Source organism: Petaurus breviceps, unplaced genomic scaffold (genome assembly GCF_028583685.1).
Source record: "Petaurus breviceps papuanus isolate PSGF00001 unplaced genomic scaffold, PetGlider_PUasm1.0 154, whole genome shotgun sequence".
NCBI lineage: Eukaryota > Metazoa > Chordata > Mammalia > Diprotodontia > Petauridae > Petaurus > Petaurus breviceps.
In genome coordinates, this window is record NW_027185715.1 from 16123196 (window position 1) to 16150237 (window position 27042).

The following is a 27042-nucleotide window of genomic DNA, read 5'->3' on the forward strand; positions in this document are numbered from 1 at the left end:
GGGTGGTGGTGGGGACTCTGGTCCTATCACATTCTCACTCTCACCTTGTGATTAGATCATTTTTTTCAGTCATATATTTCTTTACTAAATCCTGTTTTTGGTTTCTCCATTTTAAAAAATGTTTCATTTGACTCACAACTATCTTTGCAGTGCTTTCTGGGTCATACTCATTTTCAATTATTCAGAAACTATAGTGTTCCCTGACTTGCAGTCATACAACACCAGTATCAGTATTAGGAAAGATGGTTTATCAAACACTGTGCTACTACTTTTGATTGCTTCTGTTTCTGGCTTATCTTATTTGTTCTACTGTTCTTCCTTTCTGGTTTTTTTTTTCTTAACCAGTACCAAGTAGTTTTGATGATTATGGCTTTAGAATATAGTTTAAGGTCTGAGAGATGCCCTTTCATTTGTACTTTTTTTTTTCATTATTTCCCTTGAGATTCTAGACCTTTTGTTCTTCCAAGTAGATTTTGTTATTGTTTTGTCTAAGTTTATTAACTATCTGCAGCAGCAACCACACTGGCACACCCAGGATGGCTGCTAGCACAGGTTCTTAGATCTTCTTTACTAGGAAAGGGGTCAACAATCTCTTTTACATTATTTACATTCATTAGTTTAGGGGGAAAATCAGCATGCTGGACTTCAGAGAAAATCCAAACAAAGAAAACAGAGAAAATACAAGAAGAGAAATAAAGACCAACAGACAGGGCTTCTAACTTTCTGAGAAATTAGCACAAATCAACAGACAGATCTAACTATCTGACCCAGGCAATACATACATAGTGGCCACAGAGAAAAGCACCAACATCTGGGTTTTTCTAAGCCAAGCGGGCCTCTTTAACAGCTACCCAAAGTCGCATCTGACTAAATCACAGGAACACTCTTCCAGTGAGTGAGCCCTGAAACAAAATGCTAAACTCCGAGTATATGTACCCTTCTTCAGGGTCAGAGGCCATATCACAACCCTCATGACCAGTGGGTTGAATTAGTGCCTAATTGCAAAGTAACAAAAGGGGTGAGCCTTCCTGAAAAACAAACCTCCTCTAATCAAGCTTCCCTTAATGGGCTTCACATGAGGTCTATTAATGGATGGGGGAGATCTTATATCCCATTAACATTACACCATCCCCTTGGTAATTTTATTGACATTTACAAAATCCATGAGCTGATATAGGCAGTATGATCATTTTTATTAAGTTGGCACAACCCAATAATGATCCATGAATATTTCTCCATCACGAATATTTCTATAAATAGTGTTTTGTAGTCATATTTTTATAAAGCTCAAGTATATCTTGGCAGATGAAATCCCACAAATTTTATGCATTTGGAATTTTTAAGAAATGGAATTTGTCTTATATTTTCTTCATATTTTGTTGGTATTATATAGAAATTCTATTATTTTTGTGTATTTACTTCACTGAAGCTATTAAGTATCTTAACTCAATTAAAAATTGGTTTTCTGGATGGTTTTAAGTATACAATCATATCAACTGCAAATAGGATAATTTGTCTCTTCTTTTCAAATGTTCACACCTCAAGTTTTGCTCTCTTTCCTTATTTCTGTGGCTAGCATTTATAGAATTATGTCAAACAATAGCGGCAAGAAAGAGTAATCTGGTTTTGCCCCTGGCTTACTTTGGGGAGGCTTCTAGTATTTCTCCAATGCAAAAAAAAAATACTACTTTTTAAAGGATTTGTAAAATTAAATTTTTTTCATTTAATGATTTCTCCCTTCTACCTCTGCCCTCAAATTGAAAAAAAAAATGAAAAAAGAAAAACAAAACCTTTATAACAAGTATGCATAGTCAAGCAAAGGAAATTCCCACATTGGTCATATCCAAAAAAATATGTTTCAATTTCACTCTGAGTCTACCACCTCTCTGTCAGTAGGTAGACTGCATGTTTCATCAGTCCTCTGGAATCATGCTTGGTCGTTATGTTGATCAGATTTCCTAAGTTTTTAAGTTTTTCTTTACAATGTTGTTATTATATATATAGTTCTCTTGGTTCTACTCACTTCCCAGTGTATCAGTTCATACAAAGCTTGCCAGGTTTCCCTGAAATTGTCTCTTAATTTCTTATAGCACAAAGGAACTACATTACATTCATATACCATAATTTGTTCAGCCATCTTTCAATTGCTGTTACCTCATAAGATGCCAGTGTTTTGCCACCACGAAAAAAATGTTGCTGTATCTTTGTACATGTGGGTCCTTTTCCTCTTTCTCCAATCTCTTTAGGGGTACAGACGAGTCGAAGTAGCTCTGGGTCAAAAGGCATGTGCAGTTTATTAACATTTGGGGCATGGTTTCTAATTGCTTCCCAGAATGGCTGTAACAAACCATAGTTCCAGCAACAATTGGCCAATCTGGCCTGGTTTTTCCCCAGAAACCCTCCAACATTTGTCGTTTATCCTTTGTGGAACTTCAGAGTTGTTTTAATTTGCTTTTTCTCCAATTACTAGTGTTTTGGCACTTTTTTTCCCCCCACATGGCTATAGATAGTTTAGATCAAGGGTAGGGAACCTGAGGCCTTGAGGCCACATGTGACCTTCTAGGTCCTCAAGTGTGACCATTTGACCAAGTCCAAGTTTTACAGAACAAAGCCTTTTATTAAGGGGATTTGTTTTGTGAAGTTTGAATTCCCCACCCCTGTTTTATATTCTTCCCTTGAGAACTAACTGTTCAAAGCAATTGGGCAATGGATCTTACTATTATAAATTTGAATCAGTTCTTATATATCTTGAAAAAAATATCTTTATCAGAGAAACTTGCTGTAAGGATTTTTTCCCCTGGGTTTTTGGGGGAAAGTCTTGTAGGAACTAACTGAACTGAGTTTCAAGGTAAGCTAAGTATTCTAAAATAAAGTAATGAGGAAAAAGTGTATTCCAGGTATGGGAAATACAAAAGTGTGAAGGTGAGAGATGGACAGTCCACTCTGGTGAACAGTTAGTAATAAAACTTACTAGAAGGGCAAGTCACTTAACCCTTTTTGCCTCAGTTTCCTCATCTTTGAAATGATCTGGAGAAGGAAATGGCAAAGCCCTCCAGGATCTTTGCCAGGAAAGCCCCAAATGGGGTCACAGAGAGTCAGACACAACTGAAACATCTGAACAACAACAAAGTAATAACACGTATGAAATGTCCAGTAAGTTAGGGTGATACCAGATTATGAAGGAATTTGAATGCCAGTCTAAAGAGTTAAATTTTATTCTAGAAGCAACAGAGAGTAACTGAAGACTTTTTTTTTTTTTTTGCTTTTTGGAGGGGGGAGGGCAGGGCAATTGGGATTCAGTGGTTTGCCCAAAGTCATATGGCTAGTAAGTGTTAAGTGTCTGAAGCTGGATTTGAACTCACTTCCTCCTCCTGACTCCAGGGTGGGTGCTCTGCTCACTATGCCACCTAGCTGCCTCTAACTGAAGACTTTTGAGCAGGAAAATGATAGTCGGTCCTTAGGAAAGATTATTTTGGCAGTTATATGGAGGAAGGATTGGAAAGAGGTAAATGAGGAAGGAGTCTCTTGCCATAGGCTGGGTGAGAGGCAATGAGGGTTGAATTTAAGTGGTGGCCCTATGGATAGAGATAAGGAAATGAATGTAAGAGATGCAGGGAAGGGGCAACTGATTGAAGAAAGAAAATTGGTTCTTGAATCAGAGGATGTGTGTTCATGTCCTGTCTTTGCTATTAATTATTTGTTTGACCCCAGGCAAGTCACCTAACTTCACTCAGGTCTTATTATCCTTACCTGTAAAATTAAGGGGGAGGGGGGTGTGTGTGTCTGAAGTAGATGATGTTTGGGGTCCCTTCCAACTCTAGGGCCTATGATTTGTACAAAATCAGTAAGTAGCAACGTCAGGATTCACACAGGGTCTTTTATCTCTAAATCTTGTGATCTTTCCAGAAAACCAATTGGTATGGGAACTGTGAGCCCTGGTACAGATTGCAACAGAAGAGAGAATAATGGTTTGGTTGCTAGGGGTGGGGGTGAAGGGGAAGGAAGAGCAGAACAAAAGTCACCAGGGAAAGCCACAGTGAGGGGAAATAGAGAAATAATTACCAGTTCCTTCTCACCCCTCTCTGTCCTGCTCCCAAGGCATACTCTAAGTACTAGATGGGAGAGGCATGGTTAGGAAGGAGTTTGTCTGCAAAGGACTGGTGGTTTTGGTGGCTTCCATTAAAAGAGACTTGGGGCAATTAGGTGGTGCACTGGCTAGAGTGCTGGGCTGGATGTCAGGAAGACCTGAGTTCAAGAAGCGACTTAGACACTAGGGGTGTGACCCTGGGCAAGTCACTTCACCCTGTTTGTTTCAGTTTCCTCATCTGTAAAAGGAGCTGGAGAAGAAAATGGAAAACCACTCCAGTATCTTTGCCTAGAAAACCCCAAATGGGGTCATGGAGAGTCAGACATGACTGAAATGACTGAAAAAAACACACATTAAGGGAGGCTTAACTTCCAGAATTAAAGTAGTAAGTCATAGTACTCTGCCTTGGTCAGTTTTGGGTACCACCTTTTATGAAGGACATTGGTAAGCTCTAGGACATTCAGAAGAGGGCAACCCAGATGGCAAAGGACCTCAAAACCATGTTAAATAAGGACTGGGTGAAGGAATGTGTAAGTTTAACCCGTAGAAAAGCCTGGGGAAATTCAGTCATTTCAGTTGTGTCTGACTCTTCTTCATGATTCCATGTGCGATTTTCTTGGCAGAGATACCTGAATGGTTTGCCATTTCCTTCTCCAGCTCTTTTTACAGATGAGGAAACTGAGGCAAATAGGGTTAAGTGACTTACCCAGAGTTACACACTTAGTATTGTAGCTGTTTTCAAATATTTAAGAGCTGATGTGAAAGAGAGAAGAGACTTGTTCTGTTTCACTCAAGGGGCCAAATTAAGAGCAGTGTGTCACAGAGGCAAAGCAACCAATTTAGGCTGGATATAAGGAAAAACTTGCCAACAATTCCAGCTATCCTAAAGGGGAACAGCTTGCCTTGGGAAGTAGTGGGTTTCCCGTCATTGGAGGTCTTCTAGCAAAAGCTGGAAGACAGACCACTTGACAGACATATGTTATAAAAAGGGATTCCTTTTTTTGTGGGTTATCATCATAAATCCCAGTGGCAGCAGAGGAATTCAACTCAAAGGACAGACTCAAATTCCTGAGAACTTCTCTATTTAGTTGGGTGGGGACTAAAATCACCAAGGAACCCCCTGAGGTTCTGAACCCTAAGAACTGGTAGACAATATTCCCCCCCCCCCCTCGCCCAAGACCTCCCTGCTGGGGAAAAGGCTTTACAGCTGAAGTCTAGTAAGTAACAGCAGAGTCCAATAGCATCAGGAGAGATACCAACAGAGTAAAAGTTGCAGTGGACCCTAGCTCAGTAAAGACAGTGCTTGCTCTCAGTGTGACATCACCTGAGGAAACAGGAAGCAACATAGGAGGCAGAGAATGGTCTTCACGGGGTCTCCATCTAAATAGCATAAATACCTCTCACTAAAATGCTCCCTAGACACATGACTCCCCGTGGATGACTGAGGAGGCTCCATACATGTGCTGTCATACATGTTCCCTAGGTATGAATATTCTTTTTTGCGGGGGGGGGTCTTTTAAAAATTTTTTTAGTATTTTAAAAATTATTTATTGAGGGGCGGCTAGGTGGCGCAGTGAATAGAGCACCAGTCCTGGAGTCAGGAGGACCTTAGTTCAAATCCAGCCTCAGACACGACACAAAAAAACTAGCCGTGTGACCTTGGGCAAGTCACTTAACCCCAATTGCCCTCCAAAAAGCAAAAAAAAACAACAACCCTATTTCTTGAGTATTTTATTTTCCCCCAATTACACGTAAAAGGTTGGTTTTTTTTTTTTTAAATGATTGTTCTTCTTCCCCACCATTGGTGGGAGAGTATGTCTGCATATCTATCGTAGGAAAGATTTTTTCTTGTCACTTACTTTGCTATGCTATTGAATTGTCTTTTGCTTTGAAGATACACATCAGTAGGATTGCTTAGCCATGAGTATACTTTAAGCTTAGGGGAGTTTTCGTGGATCCCATGAGAAGAACCCCCTTGTCACAGCTTCTCATCCCTGTGGTAGTTCTTATCTATGTTATATTGACTAGAGGATCATGGGATTTAGGGCTGGCAGCAATACCTGCTTCCCTGGCCACCACACCCTCCTATAATATGTTACAGGATCAAGCCCCTTCCTTTAATACTACAAATGAGGGGTGGAGGGTAGAGGGAGAGGGAGAAAAGGAGGCAGAGACAGAAGGAAGGGAGGGAGGGAGAAGAAACAGAGGAGGGGAAGGAGGGACAGGAAGAGGAGAGGGAGGAAAGGAGAGAGAGATGGAGAGAGGAAGGGAGGGAGGGAGACAGGCAGAGATCATGTTTTTCCATGTGATTACATGTAGCACGGGGGTTGAATTAAATGATTTCTAAAGTCCCTTCTGATTCTAAAGTTGCAACAGTTTAGGTGTGAGATGATAAGGGCTTGAACTAAAGAAGTGAAAGGGGGATTCAAGAGACATTAAGAAGACTTAGTACTTGGTCACTGATTCAATTTATTTATTCTGAATTTAAACGCCAAGTAAAATGGGAATCTGTGCATATGTGTGTATACACATACACACATGTGTTTATATGTACACATGTGTGTATACATACATATATAGAAGAGGATTGTACGTGAAACTGTAGATCTGTTAAGTACAATTTACTTTTCTTTTAAATCTATATGCATATTATATAGAAAACATAAATATAATAAAGTCATTATAGAACTTTCAAAGACGTTCTACTTCTCTGTGATTTGGACTTTTTTCTGTGCATTAAAAAAAAAGATGCTTCAATGACCCCCTTTTTGCCTCTTTTTATTTTTTGGCTATATTATCTCAATCTTTCTCTCCCTTCCCCCAAACAGGAAAAAAAAAATTCTTGTAACAAACATAGGTACAAGGGGAGGCTAGGTGGCACAGTGAATAGAGCACCAGCCCTGGAGTCAGGAGGACCTGAGTTCAAATGTGGCCTTGGACACAACACAAAATTAGCTGTGTGACCTTGGGCAAGTCACTTAACACCAACTGCCCTACCTTCCCCCCTCCAACAAGCAAGAAAAAACAACAACAAATATACACTGAATGATTTAATTTTAAAATTACTTAAGTGCCTGCAGTGTGTAAGGCTCAGCGCCAGGACCCAAGACCTTGGATACATAGGCTGAAGGGTCTGGAGGAGACAAAGATCTTCCTGAAATGGGTTAATATTGTTGACAGCAGGAACTGAGAGGGGAAGTTAAAGTTTCTTGACTTCTCTGGGCCTGGGTGTCCTTTGTTACAAATGACGAATAGCATTTGTAAAGTGAAAGGGTTGGACTAGATGAGGGATTCTTAACCCTCTTTTGTGTGTCATGGATCCCTTCTGCAGTCTGGTGAAACCTTTAGGCCCCTTCTCAGAATATTTTTAAAGCTATTAAAAAATAAGATCACAGAGTAAACCAAATTATATTAAACAATAAAATAAAAACAAATACTTATCAATCTATATTAATATTAGTAATTGTTCATATAAATGAACATTAATGACTGCCAATGCAAATTAATGCTAATGTTAATGATTCATATAAATTAATATTAATTGATTACATAAATCAACAATCAATATAAATAATTATAAATATAAATTACTATTAATGACTACCGATATAAATTAATATCAAGGATTGCTAATATTAATGATTGAAATAAACTCATATTTAAAATGATTATGTAAATCAACATTACTGATTAATCTAAATCAATATAAGCAATTGATAATATAAATTATTTACCAATGACCATCAATGTATAATATTAACATAAACAATTGCTCGTTAGCATCTATATAATACTGTTTGTAGAAATTAACATTAATGACCGTCCATGCAAATTGATATAAATAATTGCTAATACTAATAATGACCAATATGCATTAACGGTTAATTAAAATCACCATTAGTGATTATTAATAGAAATCAATGTAAATAATTGTTAACAGAAATTTCTGTGAATGACTGCTAGTGTAAATTAATACACAAGTCAGCATGAATAATTATTAATACAGATCAATGTAAATATTTAATAGGTCACAACTAATGGCCATTCATGTAAATTAATATCAATAATTGTTCATCTGATAAACGTCAATATCAACACAATAAATTCACTTAATAAGATAAAATTGATGACCTAATGTAAATCAATAACAACTGTCAATACAAATTAATATGGATAGTTAATGTAACTTAATTTGGGGTTATTTTAGAATTATATCGCATATTTTTTAAAGTCCAAGTCTCTGGGTTGAGGACCCCGGGACTATTTGATCTCCCTGCACTGAATGGGATCCAAAGCCCTGGCTCGCGGCCCCAGGCCGCAGGGAAGCCTAGACACTCCCAGCACGCCATCCCCAGGGCCGGAGCTGCGGGCGGGGAATCCCAACCGACGCTCTACAAGCCGCTCTAGCCGGGGCGGGCTCGGCTCTGGCCCCGCCCCTTACGTCAGGAGCATAGGCCCCGCCCCGTGGGTCCCGCCCATTTCCCCGAGGCCCCGCCCACCCTTTCCCAAGAAGTTCCGGTGCCAGACTCCTTCCCTACTCCCCACCCCCTCAACCGGAAGCACTTCAGCTGAGCTTTGGGCCAGAGTGAGGCCTGGTAGCCGCCGCCGCTGCTGCTGCCGCCGCCGCGGCTCCATCGCGGGGGGTACAGCCGCCTCCTCCAGCCCGGGAAGGAGCCCGAGGGCTCGGCGCCCCCTGAGCCGCGCCCCGCTGTCCCGGAGCTCATGGAGCAACGTGAGTGGCGGGGCCAGGTCAGGAGGGCGGCGGGGGTGGGGGGGGGGGGAAGGGACGCCGTGCCCCGGCTGGGGGTGCAGGGGCCCTGCCTCCCCCGCTCCCCGGCGGCGGCGGCCCTGTCTCGGGGTCCCCCCCCGGGCTGAACCCCGCGGGACAGCTCGGGGCAGGCAGGTCGCCGCCCGGGCAGCTCCGACCTGCGGCCGGGGGGGCGGGGCGCCTGCGCTGAAAGGGGGGGTCCTGGGGCTGCGGGTCGTGGGGGGTTTGGCGTCCACAGCCCCGCTGCTCCAAGGCAGATCAGCAGTGATTCAGAGCAGGGACGAGGCTTTGTTTTCTACGCATTCGTTTTACCTTTAGGTCCTAGCCCAGTGCCTGGTACATAGTAGGCGCTTAATAGATGTCCGTTGCCCGCCGGGGATGTGCTAAACTTTGAGGATACAAAGAGAGGCCAAAAGCAGGCCCCGCCCCCGGGGATCTCCCAGTCAGATTTGGGCAGACAACCTGCAGACAACTGTGTACAAACAAGATACAGGCAGGCTAGAGCCGAGGGGATCTCGGGGTGCAAGCAGAGACCCCCTCCTTGCTTTGGTCTGGGCTTCCCTCCTGCACCCGGCTCTGCCCCCCCGCCTTGCTTAGTCTCTCTTCCCATTCTTAGCCCCCGGGTGGAAGGTGGACATTTCCCTGATCCCCCATCTTTGAGACCGGGAAACTTTTGCAAATCAAGAAGTTTGGGGTCGGGACCACGCGAAAGCGTTAAAGGGCATCTTTCATTTCCTGCTGTCCTGGACTATTTTCGGTGTTTGTTCGGGTTATGTTAAATGGAAACAACTCCTTACAGGATCTTTACGCACTAAACTTAAAAAAAATCAAATTTCTCTTTCTTGAGAAAATGAGTAGTTTAGGGAAGCGCCTGTACTTTCTTGCCGAGTTTCTCCTCTAATCTCTGAATTCCTGTGGCTGCCCAGAATACTCAGTGATCAGCAGAACACTGATCAATGTAAAAACATTTCTCCCTCCTGTGTGGAGGGCTGTAGTTTTTTGAATGATGTCTAAGTACATTGTCAGATTTTTGTCAGTATATTGGTGTGTTTTACTTAACCGCACTGCTTTGTTTAAAGTGGGGAGGGAGGGGGCACATGGGGTGAGATGTTACTGGAAAGTGAAAGTGATGTTTAAAAAAATAATGAAACATTAAGAAAAATCTTAGGTGGAAAAACAAAAACAAAAAAGGGTTGAGCTTAATCTGTGGTTAATACACTTATTGAAATTTAGCTTAACATTACAGAGAACATAAAAATTACATGTTCTCCATTGTCTTTGTATGCTTTCTATATGGGCCTGTCATATATGGATTTATATGATTTTTCATGAGACTGTTATGAGGTCTGCAAAGTAGTGGTTAACACAAATTGAATAGAAGTGATAAAGTTTTTCTTGGTAAACTTCATTTTGAGGTGAAACTTTATATAAGTACAGTTAATAGAAACTTCTCATACATGCAGGTTATAGGTGGAAACTGCTTTTGGTATAATTTTGGAGAGCAAGTAAGCTTTGGATTGATTTTTTTTTTCATTTTGGAAGCAAGGGACTGGTTTTCAGTGCCTTGGAGATCATATTGTACTGTAAATCTTAAATATTGTGTTTGTATTTAATCTTTAAAACTTAGCAAATACATTTTAGTCTATTTTTCCACTAACTTGAACATATTTCAAAGAATACTGTGAAAAGTCAACAGCTTAAAGACAGATGACATTTTAAAAAAGCCAACCATTTGCAATAAATGTGCATATAGTGTTAAAGATGGGGAAAATGGAAAACCCAGTTGAGTTGATGGAAGAAAAGTAAAAAAAAAATCATGAGTCATAGAAAAAGATAGAAGTCACAACAGCATTGAGTTCTTGTTTATGAAGTGGAAAAAGAGACAATTTATTTCTATGTTATTAGTCTGGGACAGAAGATTACTGTTGATGTTTTTAAAGTCAGTGGGAGGAACATAAGTTGTAAGTATTTTTTTTTTGGTGAAACCTGAAGAAAGAGGGTAGAGAATATGGTTATAGGTGAGGTTAGATTTGGATATAGTTATCAACATATGGTTGCTAACTTGTTTTCAAAGGGATATCCCGGGGAGTGTTGTAGAAGAAAGGATAGAGGAAATCAAGTAAGTAATATGTGATTTGGAACATGTTTTAAAAGTGTTGTCTAACTCTGATTTAACATTGTAGGCAGCTGTCATTCTTTTTCATTAAACAAATGTTTATTGAGCAGAGAGTACGGTGGACTACATGGTTGTAGATGAGACAGGGGCTTACCATCCAGTAAGGGAGATAAGACACATATATGTCTGTAAGACTATGTGATATTTCATAGGAATGGTACAGACTTAAAACTTACTATGCGAGTACAGAAGAGAAGGGGAATCAATATGATACAGTGAACTTGGCGTCAGAAAACCTTATAAAATTCAAGACCCATTTCTGCCATTGATTAGGTGCCACTTTAGACTGACTTACTTTTCCTTGTTTTCTTTGTAAAATGAAGGGGAAAGTAAATACTTCAAGAGTCTTTTTTTGGTTCTAATCTGTGATTTCCACCTAAGGTGGAAAGGTGGAAGGCTTCATAGAGACATGAGAATTGGTTTGAAGGCTGAGAAAGATTTAACAAATAAAAACAGTTGGTGAAAGATCATTATAGAAAGAGGGAATAGCACAAGCAAATGGGAACAGCAAATCATTGAAGTTCTTCAGAATACAGAATTCATTTTTGGAAGTAGCAGAGATTTCTAATATTATTATTTTGCAAAAGGAGCTAATTTATACAGTGCTTTAGAGTTTGCAAAGCACTTTCCACAGCATCCCTGTGAGGTATTATATTATTCCTGTTTAATAGATGAGGAAACCTAAGCTTTGCGAAGATGAGACTTAGCCATGATCTCACAAGGTAGTGTCTAAGGCAAGATTCCAGCCCAGGTCTTCTGACTTTAAGTCTAGCATTCTACTTTATCACATTTCTTTTCACAGAAGACTGAGATGGTTGGTTTAGAAGGCCTTGAAAGCCAGGAATTTGGGCTTGTTTTGGTTAGGCTGTGAGAGGCATTAAAGATTTTTGAACAGGAAAAAAATGCTTGGCACTGTGTTGTTTTACATTTTTAACAATAACTGGGATAAAAGCAAAGATGTTATGCTTATCTGATTTGCAGATTACTAAAAGTTGGGATGAATAGCTAACACAGTGTGTTAGAAAACAGGATCTAAATAAATATTAGGAAGTTAGAGCAGGATTTCTTGACTTTTTTGTGCTATTGACCCACTTGAGCTGTCTACTGAATTGTTTGGATCCTTTTTCAGAATAATTAAAAAAACCATAATTGAAGAAAACATTAAATTTCAGATAGAGGTTTTTTAAAATAAATATATAATTTCTTCCCCATCCATAGCCACATACACCCTGAAATCTATCTGTGGAGCTTGGATCCCAAGAGTAAAAAAAACCAGGACTAAGGTATTAGACTGAATCTGTTACAATGAAGTTCATTAGAATAAACATAGTCTTATACTTAGTTTCAAAAAGTCAGTTTCACAAGTGCAAACAAAAGAGAAGGTAGTGTATCTAGGGGGTTAGTGGAATACAGGCTAAGTATGAATTAACAGCTTGATGTGGCAGCCAAAAATCTAAAATGATTTTGGGCTCCATTAAGAGAGACAGTGTCCAGAAGGAAAAAAAAAAAAAAAGGAGCTTGCAGTCCCTCTGTTCTGGTTAGACTACATTTTGCAGTATTGTGTTCAGTCTTGAATGCCACAATTTAAGAAAGACATTGATAATCTACAGAGAGTCAAGAGAAGGATCACCAAGCCTTGAGTCCATCTTACACAAAGACCATTTGACCGAATTGGAGCTGTTTAGCTTGGACAGGAGAAGGTTGGAGAGGTGGGCCAAGAGGTAGGGAATAAGACCTGCTGTATTTAGGTATTTGAAAGGGAGATTGTCACGGAAAGGAGAGATCAGAATTGTTTTACTTGGTCCCTGAGTGCAGCAGTGGTAAAAACTGAAGGAGGAAAATTCAGACTTGATGTCAGGAAAAATTTTCTAGCAATTATTGGAAGTGGAGACTGGATGATCACTAGTTGGGTGTGTTATATGGTGGTGATGCCTTTTGGTTATGGTTTGGACTATATATCTACTGGGGTCTTACTCAACTCTAAAATTTCAATTCTGTGATTTTGTGCTTCAGGAACACTATTCTGGCAATGTTGTGCAGGATGATTTAGAGCAGGGAGAACCTAGCATTTTTTAGATGAGATGAGATGAGATGAAATGAGAAGGAAGTTTGCCCTGATGCTAGGGATATGATGAAGAAAGACTCAACAACACTTGTGGACTGATTCACTTTAGGAAATGCTTGGTTGCCTGCTATGAAGTAGGAATTGTGCAAAGTGCTGGATGTACAGTTTGAAGGATTTGGAGGTATCCAAGACTACCCCTAAAACTGTGCCTGGATATTGAGAGTGTGGTAGTATTGTTAACAGAATTCCAGCTCCCAAGCTGCAGATTGTGGGACCTTACTAGTCACTTTACCTTTCTTCTCAGGTGGCCTTTCCTGGTTCCTGCACCCCCATGCTACTTTCTTCCTATCCAGGGTTACCTTGTATCTGTTTTGTGTCAAGCTCTTTGAGGGCAGCAGCTAATTCTTTTTTTGGTTTTCCATGTAGAGTACTTACCACAGTGCTTGACATTGAGCATGCTTAATAAAATCAGCTTGTTGAATGTTTGATCTCTAGAATGGATTGTACTGGTTGACCTGTAAAGGGCCCTTCTAGCTCTAAATCTGTGATCCCATGAAACAGAAATCATAAGTCAGAATTGATTTGAGAGGGAAAATAATAAGTTCAGTTTCATTTTTTCTGAGTTCAGTTTCAAACATTCTAAGTTTATAGTGTTATCAGTATGTGAAGATGTAAGTGCCCATCAGGCAGTTGGAGACATATTGGAGCTTAGGAAAGAGGTCTTAGCTATTTTATGAACATGATCAAAAAACAGGAACGAGTAATTTTCAGAAGAGAAAATGAAAGTTATCAACAACATTTTATTAAAGAGTGCTCCACACCATTAACAGTAGAGGACATGGAAATTAAACAACTCTTGAGGTTTAATGTCACATCCGTCACATTGGTAAATATGACAAAACATAAAAATACTAGTTATTGAAGCTGTAGATAGACAGGCACATTAATGCATTGTTTGTGGCACTGTGAATTGGTTCAGTCATTGTGGAAAATAATTTTTATTCATACCAAAAAAGTCACTCAAACTGTATGCACTCTTTGACCAGTGATATTTCTACTAGACATATGCCCCGAGGAGGCCAAAAATAGAGGGGAAATTCCCATATGTACAAAAATATTTATATGAGAACTTTTTGTAATAGTAATGAACAGGAGGGAAAGTGATTATCCATTGATTGGAGAGTGGCTGAATAAATTTTGGTCTGTGAATGTAATACTATTATTGTGCGATAAGAAATTACAAATAGGAAAAATTTTTAGAAACTTGGGAATAATTGTTTTATGCAGAGCAGAGTGAGAGAACCAGGAGAAAATTTACACAATGACTGCAGTAACATAAAAGACAAACAACATTAAAAGTCTTCAGAATTCTGATCAGTGCAATGACCATATGTCAGTAATTCAGTCAGTAAGCATTTATTAAGAACTAACTGTATGTTAGGCCTTGTGATAAGCAGTGGGTATGTAACTAAAGGCAGATGCAGTCCATACCCTCTAGCTGCTCACATTCTAGTGAGGAAGACAATATGCAGATAAGTGCATACACACAAGATCTGCACTCACACAGTGTAGATGTGCTGTGTGTGTCTGGGGAAGCAGCAACAGTGGTGGCAGTGGGGAGAGGCAAGGAAAGACCTTTTACCGAAGGTAGAATTGGAGCTGAGCCTTGAAGGAGTGTAGGGAAGCCAGGAGGTGGAGGTGGCAAAGGACAGCATTTCAGGCAGGGAGGATAGGACAGTGTCATATTCAGGGAATGATAAGTAGGCCATTATCACTGTATCTTATAGTACTTGAAGGGGAGGAAAGTGTAAGAAAAATGGGAAGGTAGGAAGGGGGCAGGTTGTGAAGGGTTTTAAAGGCCAAACAGCATTTTATATTTGATCCTGGAGGTAATAGGGAACCATTGGACCTCATTGAGTTGGGACAGAGTGCGATGTGGTGAGAGCTCTACTTTAGAAAAATAAATTTACCATCTGCAAGGAGAATAGCTTGGAATATGGACAGACTTGAGGTAAGGGAGACCAACCAGGAGGCTGTTGTAGTAATAGAGGTGAGGGGGCGATGAGGACCTGAACTAGGGTATGAGTGGAGGAAAAGGAACTCGTAGGGGAGTTATTGTGACAGAAAGGAGAAGATTTGGCAGTGGGTTGAATATTTAGAATGAGAGTGAGGACTTAGAGAACAGATTTTGGGCATGGGCATCTGGGACGATGGTTGTGCCCTTTAGAGTGAAAGGTAGGTTCAGAAGAGGGTGGGAATGGGAGTGGGGGGAGAAGATGATGAGTTCTGTTCTGGACGTGTTCAGTTGGAGATGCCTGTGGGACATACAGCTTAAGATGTCCGAGAGGCAGCTGGAGATTCAAGACTGTAGCTCAACAGAGGGACTAGGGCTTGATATATAGGTGAGGGAATCATTTGCATAGAGATAACACATTAAAGCTGATGAAATCACCAAGCAAGTGGGAAAAGAGGGTCTAAGACCTAGCTTCATTGCAGGGGAAGAAGGGGAGAAATAACTCATGACTTGTCAGTATGCCTCCAGGAAGATCCAGCAAGGAGAAGGAGCCACTGTAGGTAGGAGGAAAACAGGGAGAGGGCAGTCAAGAAAACCTTTACACTGAAGAGGAACCAGGAGGAGAGGGTGGTAATCAATGTCAAAAGGCTGCAGATACATCAAGAAGGATGAGTATTGAGAAAAGGTTGCTAGATTTAGTTATTATTATTTTGTATAATTGTTTGTTTCAACTTACAGTATCTCCACATATTTAGAAATTATTTTGTAGCTTTTAATACTTTGTCACTGGCTATTAGTGTTGTCATTCTTGGAAAATTACATTCTGTAGAAGAAAACTGAGGTTTAGAGGGATTGGTGTTACCTTAGTGGAAGGAGATGTAGGGGAGAGGGAGAGAGAGAGAGACAGACAGACAGACAGACAGACAGACAGAGACAGAGAGAGACAGAGAGACTGTGAGACAGACGCTGAACTCATTGAGGAAAGCAGGAGAATGCCCTGGCGCTTGATAGATAAAAACCACTAGGATCCAATTTGGGTGATAAATTTGTATAGTACAGACTTCAGAGGAGGAGATATTTCTGAGAGATGATCATAGAATGATAATCTGGAAGTGGCAGAGTGCAGCATATGGAATGTTTTATCTCTTACACCAATGAGATTCAGGTAAGGAGGACAGTTGACTGAAAGTTTACTCAGTTCTAGAAAGGATGGCCAAGGATGACATTTCATCAGTTATTCAGTCAGTCGGCTAGCATTGATTAAGTGTCTGTAAAGTGCAAGCACTGTGTTGAGCCCTGGAGATGCAAAGAAAGGCAAAAACCCAGAACTTCCTTTCATTGGAGCTTATCACGATGGAGACAATATGCAGAACACTATGTATAAACAAGATGTATACAGGATACATTGGGGGTAATTTCAGAGGGAAGGCATGAAAATTAAGGAGGAATGGGAAATCAGGAGGGAGCCAGAAGATGGAAGGAGTGAGAAAGAAAAAGGCTTAAGATGAAAGTAGATTTGTTAATTATAGAAAACACAGTGGAAGGAGGGGGTAGATCTAGAAGAAGAATATTTAGTGTGGGGGGGGAGGTAGTTATGGTTGAGGGGAGGAGGAGTAAGAAAGAGCTTGCTGTCAGGAATGGAGAGTGGGAGCAAAGGGAGAATGGTGTGGTAGACTAGAGGTGCAGAGTACAGATGGGTTGAACACATGGCTTTTATGTTGTTTTGTTTTGCTTTATCATATATAATTGTTACAAGAGTGGGTCCTTTGGAGGTGGAAGGAGTTATTGAGAAGTGATAGTGACATAAAAAAGGAAGAAGAAACAAAGATCATAGCTTGAAAGATCCATTTGCAGGCCCTCTATATAGAGGTTATAGTTGGGAGCAAATGGAAGTAGATGATGTTTCTGATGGAACATACAGCCTTCAAAATAGAGGAGACACTTTAGTGATTTGCAACAATTCAGATGTTAGGCGGGCTATAAACAAATTATGTATTGGGTGACTGGAGAATTTGGTGGTCTAGAGCACATTCTCTCTGACAGCTTCAGATGGAGTAGAAAAATATCTATTGAATAATCAGTCTGTAAATAAATTTTTTCTAGTGTCAGAATACTTTAAAGTGTTTGCCCATTTGGGGTATATGATGTTTCAGAGTAATTATTTTCAAAGTGCTATAAGTATTAAAAACAGATATATGAATGAGGAACTCAGATTCCTTTTACTATTTTTGGTGACAACTGATGTGTAAATACATTAGAAGATTTCTAAAAGTTTGCACAGTTTGTAACTTCTCCAAACCCTATCCAAAACAATGCACCTATTTGCCAACCTTATGGTAATGAGCCTCTTTGAACTTACCCAGGTTCATCATCTGTTGACAGTTCACTGCTGGCTAGGTCTGCCTACTTGAAACCTTTCCAGCTTGGTAGAGGAAATGTCAAAGCTTATGCTTCCCTGGTGTAGCCTTTCAGAACCCAAGATCCCCTTGGAGTTGTTTGGTGGAGAATATGTAGATAGTAGGAAAGGAAATCTCATATTATTTCTTTTTACTTTGTATAATTGTTTCAACTTACAGTATCTCCACATATTTAGGAATTATTTTGTGGCTTTTAATACTTTGTCACTGGCTATTAGTGTTGTCATTCTTGGAAAATTACATTCTTTAGAGGAAAACTAGGTTTTTTTTCCAACCTTTTTCTTTCCTTTTTTGTTAGAAAACATTTATTTCTTATAGAACTTGGTTGGGTGTAGAGAGCTAGGGATTAGAGATCCATAAAGTACATGGATGTTCATTTTTTCCAGAGAGGCTTGGGATAGGTCAACTAGTATCTGATGGCATGTATTTAAATAGATCCAGTTTTTTAAAAAATATGTCTTCATCTGGGGCTTTGTGTAGATGTTTGAGTAGGAGGATGCCTTCATGTTAATATGTAAATATATACTTTATAAGAGATTGTTGCCGAATGTGGACTGTCAGAGTAATTTTTGTTTTTCCCTTCTGATGTATGTATCATAGAAGCAATTTCTGGCAAATCTTAAACATTTTTTTCTCTTCAAAATTTATGCACTTAATTTAGTTTTTTCTGCTTAAAGAAATATACTTTATATACTTGTAAACAATCTGACAGTTCTCTTTATTGAGAAAAGGGAATTAGTATGGGCTTGGGGTGGTTAATTCAGTTGTTTAGATCATGGTGCTAATGAGGCAGAGAGGTCTGCTGTTTATTTCTTTTCAGAGTTTTAGGTTTGATAGGTTTTTAAGGTTGTAACATGGAAATAGTTAAAATAGCCATAAAAATATTAAGAACCGCTGGCCTAGAGTAGTTTGAAGTAGTGCTGGCCTTGTTTTAAAGAAAACTAGAAGTGTTGCTGATCGTTTACAGATTCAATTCATTTGACTTTTAAAACTTTTTACTGATGTCTTTTGTTTTCATTTCCAATATAGCATTCTTCTTTTCCTACCCAGAGAACTATCCTTTGTATCAAAGGATACAAAAGAGGGTAGAAAAACCCAGTTTAACAAAACTAACCGACATCAGCAATAGTCTGATAGCACATGCCATGTTATGTATTGACATTCCTCCCACCCCCAACTCTGCAAAGGAGACAGACGCCCTAAGATGTATTTTTTTTTGTCTCTTCTTCAGGATCAAGTTTCACCAAATTTTAATTAAGTACTTATAGTACACAAGTTCTAAGGGCTCCAGACATATAGATCGCTGAGACAACACAGGGCCTGATTTTCAGGAGCTTAAAATCTAATAGGGAGAATGACTGGTATAAAAAATAATTTTGGTATACAGGAGAGAAGTACAGGGGAGTAGTCCAGGCAAAATGCAATGAAAAATTTGAGGAGGGAGAGATCACTTTTACTCAGAGTTCATAGGGATGGGGTTGGGAGAAGGGTGTGTGTGTGAGAGAGATTTCATAGATTGGATGGGGAAGGGCAAATACATTCCAGTTATGAGGATGGCATGAACTTGAGAAGGCAAGATGAGAATGGGATGTTGAGTAGTTCAGTTTGGCTGGAATGTAGAATATGTGAAGGGAGGAGTAGAATGATATAAATAGTTGGACATTTAAATTGGAGTTGTATTATGTAAGGCCTTGAATACCAGAGTTAAGAGTGTGTAGTTGATTTGTTTAGGGATAGAAAGCCCCTGGAAGTTTTCCGAGCGGTACAGGGACAGAATCATAGTCGTGTTAGGGAGATTGCTTAGGTTGTCATGCCCTTGACTTACTTTGTTCTCGTCCACTTCCATGTCTGTGAACGCTGAAATTGGTTTATCTAAGTATAATCTTTTCTCATTGCATCTTTCCCAGGACCTAATGACTCCTAACTCAGTTCTTTGTTCTTACTTTGACCTTTATCCCCTCCATCCCTCAGTTCTTTCCCAAACCATCATCCCTGCACTGGCTACATTCTTTTTCCTTACCTATTTCTACCCTTTGGTAAATGAACTTCTACCATCCACCTCCTTTGCTCATATTCACATGCTACTGAAGAGAGCTGAGGGAAATCAGGAAAACTTGTTGACTGGGTCCAAGATAAATTTATGTTACATAATTTCATTGGACCCTCATTGCAGCAAAGCAGGCATTTTTACCCTCCCTAATTGATTTACTATCTCACCCCAGGAGCTCTTCCAAACATTTTTGTCTCTCTTTGACTCCCCCTCCCCTTCCCTTCAGTACTCCTTTCCCACCTGAAAACTTGAGGGGGTGTTTATCAAAATAATTGAGGCCATCTGCCAAGAAATCAGTGTTTCCCCGCCTTATCTTTCCCCCCAAAACCTCCCCCCCTTTTTTTTTTTTGCTTTTTGGAGGGAAATTGGGTTTTAAGTAACTTGCCCAAGGTCACACGGCTGGCTAGGTTTTTTGTTTGTGTGTGTTAAGTGTCTGAGGTCAGATCTGAACTCAGTTCCTCCTGACTCCCGGGCCAGCACTCTATTCACTGTCTCACTTAGCTGCCCCAAAATCCTCCTCTTTTCCTAACTTCCTTGTTATCGAGGGCACTACCTTCCTCCCGGTTACTCAGACTTACAAATTGGATGACTCCTTTATTCTTACCACTTAACTTCTATCCGTCTCCATCCAATATATTCCAAATCTTGTCAGTTGTACTTTTGCAATGTCTCTCACATGTGCTCCCTTCTCTCCTCTGACACTGCCATCACCTCGTACCTGGACTATCGCACTCACCTGCTGGGGGGCTCTCCCGGCCTAGAGTCTTTCTGTTTTCTATCTATCTTTTGCTCAGCTGCTAAAGTGGTCTTCCTAAAGTATAGCTCCAATTCTTTAAACTGCATTGGCTCCCCATCCCCAGCAGGATCCAATATAAAACCCCCACTTGGTTCTTAAAATCCTTTAAAACTAGTTCCTATTTTTCAGTTCTTAGACATTCCTTTCCTTTCCATACTCTGCAGGGTAGTGACACTGACCTCCTCGTTGTTCCTCAAAGAACCTAGAGAGAGTGCATTTCTTGTCTCTACCCCTGGGGTCCCCTGGTGTCCTTAGTCTCAACTACTGTCTTGCCTTCTGTAGGAAACCTTTCCCAATTCTCCTGAATTCTAGTACCTCCCCTTTGGTGTTTGCCTCCAGTTTATCATATATAATATATGCATATATTACAAGCATATTTATACACACATACATATGCAAATCGTTTCTGCACCTGTTTGCGTTAGGATGTGAGCACCTTGAGGGCAGGATCTCTTTGTTTTTCTTGGTATCCTTACAGCTTATCACAGTGCTTGGCACATAGTAAGCATTTAATAGAGAAATGCTTATTTCTTGTCTTTCTGGCTTCCTTACCTCCTCTTCTTCTCTATGCACGTGACTGTATCACTACATCGGCCTACTTGCAATTTCTACAATATAATACTTTTATCTCCTGACCCCGTGTTCCTTTTTCTTTTTAAAAATTTAACTTAATTTTTCTTTCTTTTTTTTTTCCAATTAGCAAATACCTATTTCCTTTCTTCTCAACTTCCACCATTGAGGAGAAAAAATCTTGGAATAAATATGTTTATTCAGACAAAACAGGTTTTTGCACAGGCCATGTCCAAAAATATGTCTCATCCCGCTGTATTTAGTTGTGGGTAGCTGATGTGCCTTTTCACTAGCAATATTCTGTTCCTTCACCTACTAATGCATAGGTTTCCTTGATCTCCTTCACAACTCAACTCACATCCCACCTTCTGCAAGAGCCTTTCTAGCTCTCATCAGCTGCTGATGCCTTCTCCTTTCAGTTTACTTTTATATACTCTGTATCATCTAGTATATACTTTGATATTTAGATATTGTTTCCCCTATTGGAATGTGATCTCCTTGAAGACATGGACCTTGTTTTTGTTTTTCTTTGTGTCCTTAACACAGGGCTTTACAAATACTTGTTGTTTTTTTTAAGCAATCGGGGTTAAGTAACTTGCTCAAGGTTACACGGCCAGGTGTTTCTGGGTGGGTGCTGAGTATCTGAGCCCAGATTTGATCCCTAGGTCATCCCGACACTGGAGCTGGTGCTCTTACTCACTGTGCAATCTGGCGGCCCCTAGAAATACTTGTTGATTGACTGAGGTCATAGAAGTGGAAAGAATAGATTTTAGTCAGGAATACTAGTTAGGAGTGTACCATAACCCTCTCGAGTGAGGAGAAATCTGAATTAGAGGGATACTATAGAAACTGGCACCAGCATGGATAGATGGGGTGTAGGAGAGGGGAGGAAAAGGTAAAACTGAATTTAATGGGAGTGACTTGTTTGGTGCATGGATGTATGAGGTGGGGGAGATAGTGAGTTCGTTCTCAGCTTTGTCAGTTTGAGGTGTAAGTTAGCCATTGCAGGTTACATATCCATCAGGTAGTTGGAATAAGGGACTGGAACTTTGGGGAAGAATTGGGGTAGATGGATTTCAGTCTGTTTAAAAAATGATGATAGCTGACATTTCTATAATGTTTTTATATTTGCAAAGTGTTTTACATTTATTCATATGTTTTATTTGATCCTCATACTGCCCTGTAAGGTATTAGTACAAGTTTTGTCTCCATTTTATAGATAAGGCAACTAAGGATCAGAAAAGTTAAGTGCGTTGTTCTGGACCGTACAACTAAATTTTGTGCCTAAAGGAGAGTTTAAACTTAGGTGCTTCTGCCCCCAAGTCAATAACTGTCCCTTGTCCCCCGTTCCCCCCTCTCCCCAGTATAGAAAAGAAAAGTGAAGCTGAATGTGGATGAAATCAGAGGTTACCAAGGAGAGAGTTCACTACCAAACTGAGAGGTACATCAATATTTAAGGGTTAGGACAAGACAGGAGTAATACTGTGTTGCAGAAGCCAGGGATATGGGCTTTTAAGGAAATTCATATGTCTTAGAGAAGTTAAAGAGGATGAAGATAGGGAAAAAATGTTTTATTTAAATGATATTTAATGAAAATTGGATGTAAATAGCATTGGCAATGATTTTCGTTAATTTGATACTAACTTTTATTGATATCCTTTGTTTTTACATTACCTAAATTCACTCTATTGTCTCTCCCCTATTGTCTAGAGCCATCCATTGTAACAAATAATTTGTTTTTCTTTAATTTTTAAAATCTTAATTTCAGATTGAAAACTGCTTGATATTATGTATATGTTCAGCATAATAGTTGAAATTGCAGTAGGGGAGGATGGCAAGAAGAGAGGAAAGGTTATATGCATGTGAGTTGTTTTTGAATTTTAACGAGCAAAGTTTATGTAGGTCCATACATGATAGAGTGATAAATATTCCAAGATGCTTTGACCTTAGCAATTTTGTCCTTCAGGACTTTTAAGAAAAGTTCCTTTAAACTTTATCTGATACTATCAGAAAAACCTTAAGACAGAATACCTTCTGTTGCTTTATAATGAAGAACACTGTCACTAACTTATAAGATATTCCTGGTATATTTTTACTTTGTATTTATGTAATGTTCCTCTTCCAGAGGGCTCCACACTTGTGTGGTGATATTTTATTAATACCTTACATAACTTTGTGGTAGGTGTAAAACCGTGACATTTTCATCCTAAGATGTTAAAGTTGAAATACTTGACACAGCCAAGAGGTTCTGGCTACCCAGAATCAGGTAGCTGGTCAGTTTTAGGGACCAGTGATGCCACTTTATGGGGTCAGAGTATTTTGACGTGGAAGTAACAGTGTCATCATGTAATTCGGCCCCTTCATATCACTGAGAAGAAACTGAAGCCTGCAGGAATTTGTCTTACTCAAGCCACCCAGTTTAATTTTTTTTTGTCTAGTTACTAAAATATGCTTGATGATTTAGTGAATTGTTGTTTGGAGAGCCAATTTTTATTCCCCTCTTCCCCTTTCTGCAGGAAGACTGTCTTTGAAACTTGAGACATTTGAGTGTTAGAATTAATGCAATAACTGAACAGAAAATGCCATATACTGATTGTGAAAAATATTTAGATAAAGAATTTGGGAGGCCTGTTGCTTAACAGATTGTGTGAGTGATAGCTTGGATGTTCAATGTGGAATCAAACCTGTTAAGATAAAATTGTCCTAAAAATTGACCTCACTTAAAATTGAAAACATATTTACTTAAATCTAGTGTAAAAGACAAAGCCTGCCATTTATCTCCTTGGAGGTTTTTTCAGGAGTAAACTTTGTAGCTATGTGAATTATAGATTACATGGATCAGCTCATCATCTCCTCCCTTCCTGCCACCAAAAAAAAAAAATTCAAAACAAAACAAAAAAAACTTCTACATGATTCTTGTGTAACTTTTTTTTTTGTTGTTCTATGAGCAGAATAAAATTGGTCATAATGGTCTGACTTTGAATTGTGTATATAATGTAATCTGATATTAAATTGCCTTGGGAAACAGTTATTTTAATCAGGGTTCAGTGACTTCTAAAATCTTAGCAAGAAATTGAACATTGGTTCTTTTACTTTGTCTACCCACAAAGTGACCAACAATTCCTATGTTGCTGCCTGTGCCACTGTTATTTGCATATACTCCTGGATTGTTCTTTCTTGACTGCTCCTTGTTTGAAGAGCTGAGGCCATCTCTTGGTAACCAATTCAATGTTCCTGTCAATCAATCAGTAAACATTTATTAAGTGCCCACTATGAGCAAGGTGCTGTGCTGTCTGCCCTCAAGGAGCTCATGGTCTAATGTGGGGAACAACACTCATACAAGTATGTACAAACAAAATATATACAGGATAAATTGGTGATAATCAACAGAGGAAGGGATGGCACTAGAATTAAGGGGGATTGGGAGATTTGGGAAGACTTTCTGTAGGAAGTGGGATTTTAGCCATAACTTGAAGGAAAACAAGTAAGCCGTGAAGTAGAAATGAGGGAGAGAATTGGAGGCGTGGGGGACTGATAGAGAAAGTGTCCAGGCTAGGGAGAGAGGCTTGTGAGAGGAATAGCTAGAAGGCTAGGGTGTGTCACTAGATTGCAGCCCATCTAGGGCGTGGGGCTGAAAAGTATAAAAAACTAGAAAGGTGGCTGGACAAGTTATTAAGGGCCTTTGAACACCAGAGGATTTTATTTTTGATTCTGGAGGTGATAGGGAGTCATTGGAATTTGTTGAATGGGATGGTGAAGTGGTCAGACCCCCTTTTTAGGAAGATCTTTTTGATGCTGAGTGGAGGATGGGCTGGAGTGGGAAGAGTCTTGTACACAGATGTGATGATGGCCCACACCAGGTGGTGGCAGCTCTAGGCAAATGACCTCAGTTCCTTCAGTAATCTATGAGGCAAGGTTCTCTGCTGAGCGGATGGGGAGAAGGGGAGCCATGGGAGGTTTGAGAAGGGATGCAAAGGTTTGGAAAACCTGTTGTGGAAAGTGGGGTAGGGGGTGCTATTACAGTGAGGGCCCAGTTTAGATTACTGTTACATGGGCCCACTCAACTGAGGATAGATTGAGTTGCTATGAAGGTAAAAACAATAGGCCTTGGCGACAGATTGGATATGGAAGCAGCATGAGAGAGATTGAAGAGTTGAGAATGACACCTAGATTGTAAGTTTAGATGACTGGGAGGGTAGTGGTACATTTGACAGTAATAGAGAAGTTAGGAAGAGGAAAAATGATGAGTTCCATTTTGGAGGTATTGATTTTAAGATTTCTTTGGCCCATCCAATTCAAGATGACCTGTAAAGAGGTGGACATATGAGATTAGAATTTAGCAAAGGCTGGACAAATTATGGAAGAATCATCAGTATAGAGATGATAACTGACTTCACGATGGCTGGTCTATAGAGGGCAAAAGGAATAGGACCCTGGTAGGAGCCCTGTGGGATACTCAGTATATGCAGATTCACGAAAGGAGAACGAGAAGGATTGGTCACATAGGGAGGAGAATCAGAAAGACTGAGGTAAGGCCATTAGTTTGGAAATCCAGAGACTGCTAGTAACTTTGTAGAGTGCCCTTGCAACTGCAAGTTAAGAGGCTAGACTAAAGATTATTGAGAAGAGAGTGAGAGGAAAGGAAGCAGAGGCACCTATTGTAGACAGCCTCTCCAACAGAGGAAAGACGTGACAATAGCTGGAGGGGAGTGGATAGAAAAGAGGGATTTTTGGGCGTGATTGTGGGCAGTAGGGAAGCAGCCATTAGCCAAGGGGAGATTGAAGATATGGGAGAGAATGGGGATGATAGAGGAGGTAATCTGCTGGAGAAGACAGGATGGAGTGGCATCATTTGTGCAGGCAGGGCTTTGCTTTGAGAAGGAGAAGAAATGAGTAAAATGGAGATAGTAGAAGGCATTTGAGTGATGTAAGATGAGGAGGGCAGAAGAGGGAGCTCTAGGCAAATGGCCTCTGTTCCTTCAGTAATCTATGAGGCAAGGTTCTCAGCTGACAGGGTGGGGAAAGGGGAGGAGCCATGGGAGGTTTGAGAAGGGATGCAAAGGTTTGGAAAACCTGCTGTGGAGACTGGGATAGTGGGTGCTATAAAAAGATTTCCTTGCAGAAGTGAGGACCCAGTTTAGATTACTGTTACGTGGGCCCACTCAACAAGGTTTTATGATTTTTCTCTGGCTTACTTGACAACAGATTAGGAGCAATGCCAGCAGTTGGTAGCTGAGTCTGGGAAGGGCAAGATTGACATAGGCTAAGGAGCCAAGGGATTTAAGGAAAGAGGATGGTGCAGAATTGAACTGGTTCACTAAGGAGTCAAGATGAGGAAGGGAAGGGGACATAGCCATCGAAAGAGTGATAGCCTGGCAGAGAACTGAGGGGGTCAAGGGCCTGTCATCACTGTGATGATGAAGAATAAGGTTTGGGGTTGCAAGGCAGAGGGCAAGGTGGAATAACAAATTGTGACCAGCACACTAGGTTCTGGGTATATAAGGACAAAAATAAATAATCCCTGTCCTCAAGGACTTTATGTTCTATTGTAAGGAAATAATATGTATGTATAAAATTAAATATAAAATATAGGTAATTTCTAGGGGGAGGCCACTAATAAGTGTTGGGACTAGGGGCAGGAAAGAGAAGATCAGGATAGGCTTCCTGTAATAGAGGGCACCAGAGCTGAACTTTGAAGAGGGCTAGGGAGTCTGTGAAGTGGTGGTGTGGAGGGAATTAATTTCATTCATGTGCATTGTGCTAAGGCATGGAAATGGAATGGGTAATGTCATGAAGGTAAATGAGTAGGCCAGTTTGACCGTAAAGACGGTAATATCCAATAAATCTGGAAAGGTAGTCCTTGGACAAAATGTCAAGGCCTTTAAGAACCAATCAGAGCTATTTGTTTTTTATTCTAGAAACTGGGCAGTGACCCGGTCAGAGCTATGCTTTAGGAATATCTGTTTATAGAAGATGAACTAGAAAGGCAAGAGTCTGGGGGCAGGGAAGCAAATTAGAATGATGTGGAGGTGTTAAAATAGCCTGGGAGAGGGGTGCTGGGTCCCTGAACTGGGTTGTTTACTATGTGAGTAAGAGGGG

At 40.1% G+C, this 27042-nt stretch overlaps 1 protein-coding gene across 3 annotated transcripts in view; it reads left to right on the forward strand.

Moving 5' to 3' along the window:
* Window positions 1-8629: 8629 nt before the first annotated feature.
* Window positions 8630-27042, forward strand: part of FRS2 (fibroblast growth factor receptor substrate 2) — a 122087-nt gene continuing 103674 nt past the window's right edge. For all 3 annotated transcript variants that reach the window (XM_069081253.1, XM_069081246.1, XM_069081261.1), the window contains exon 1: window positions 8630-8819. The gene's annotated coding sequence lies outside the window, so the exon portion shown is untranslated. The remainder of the gene's footprint in view (window positions 8820-27042) is intronic.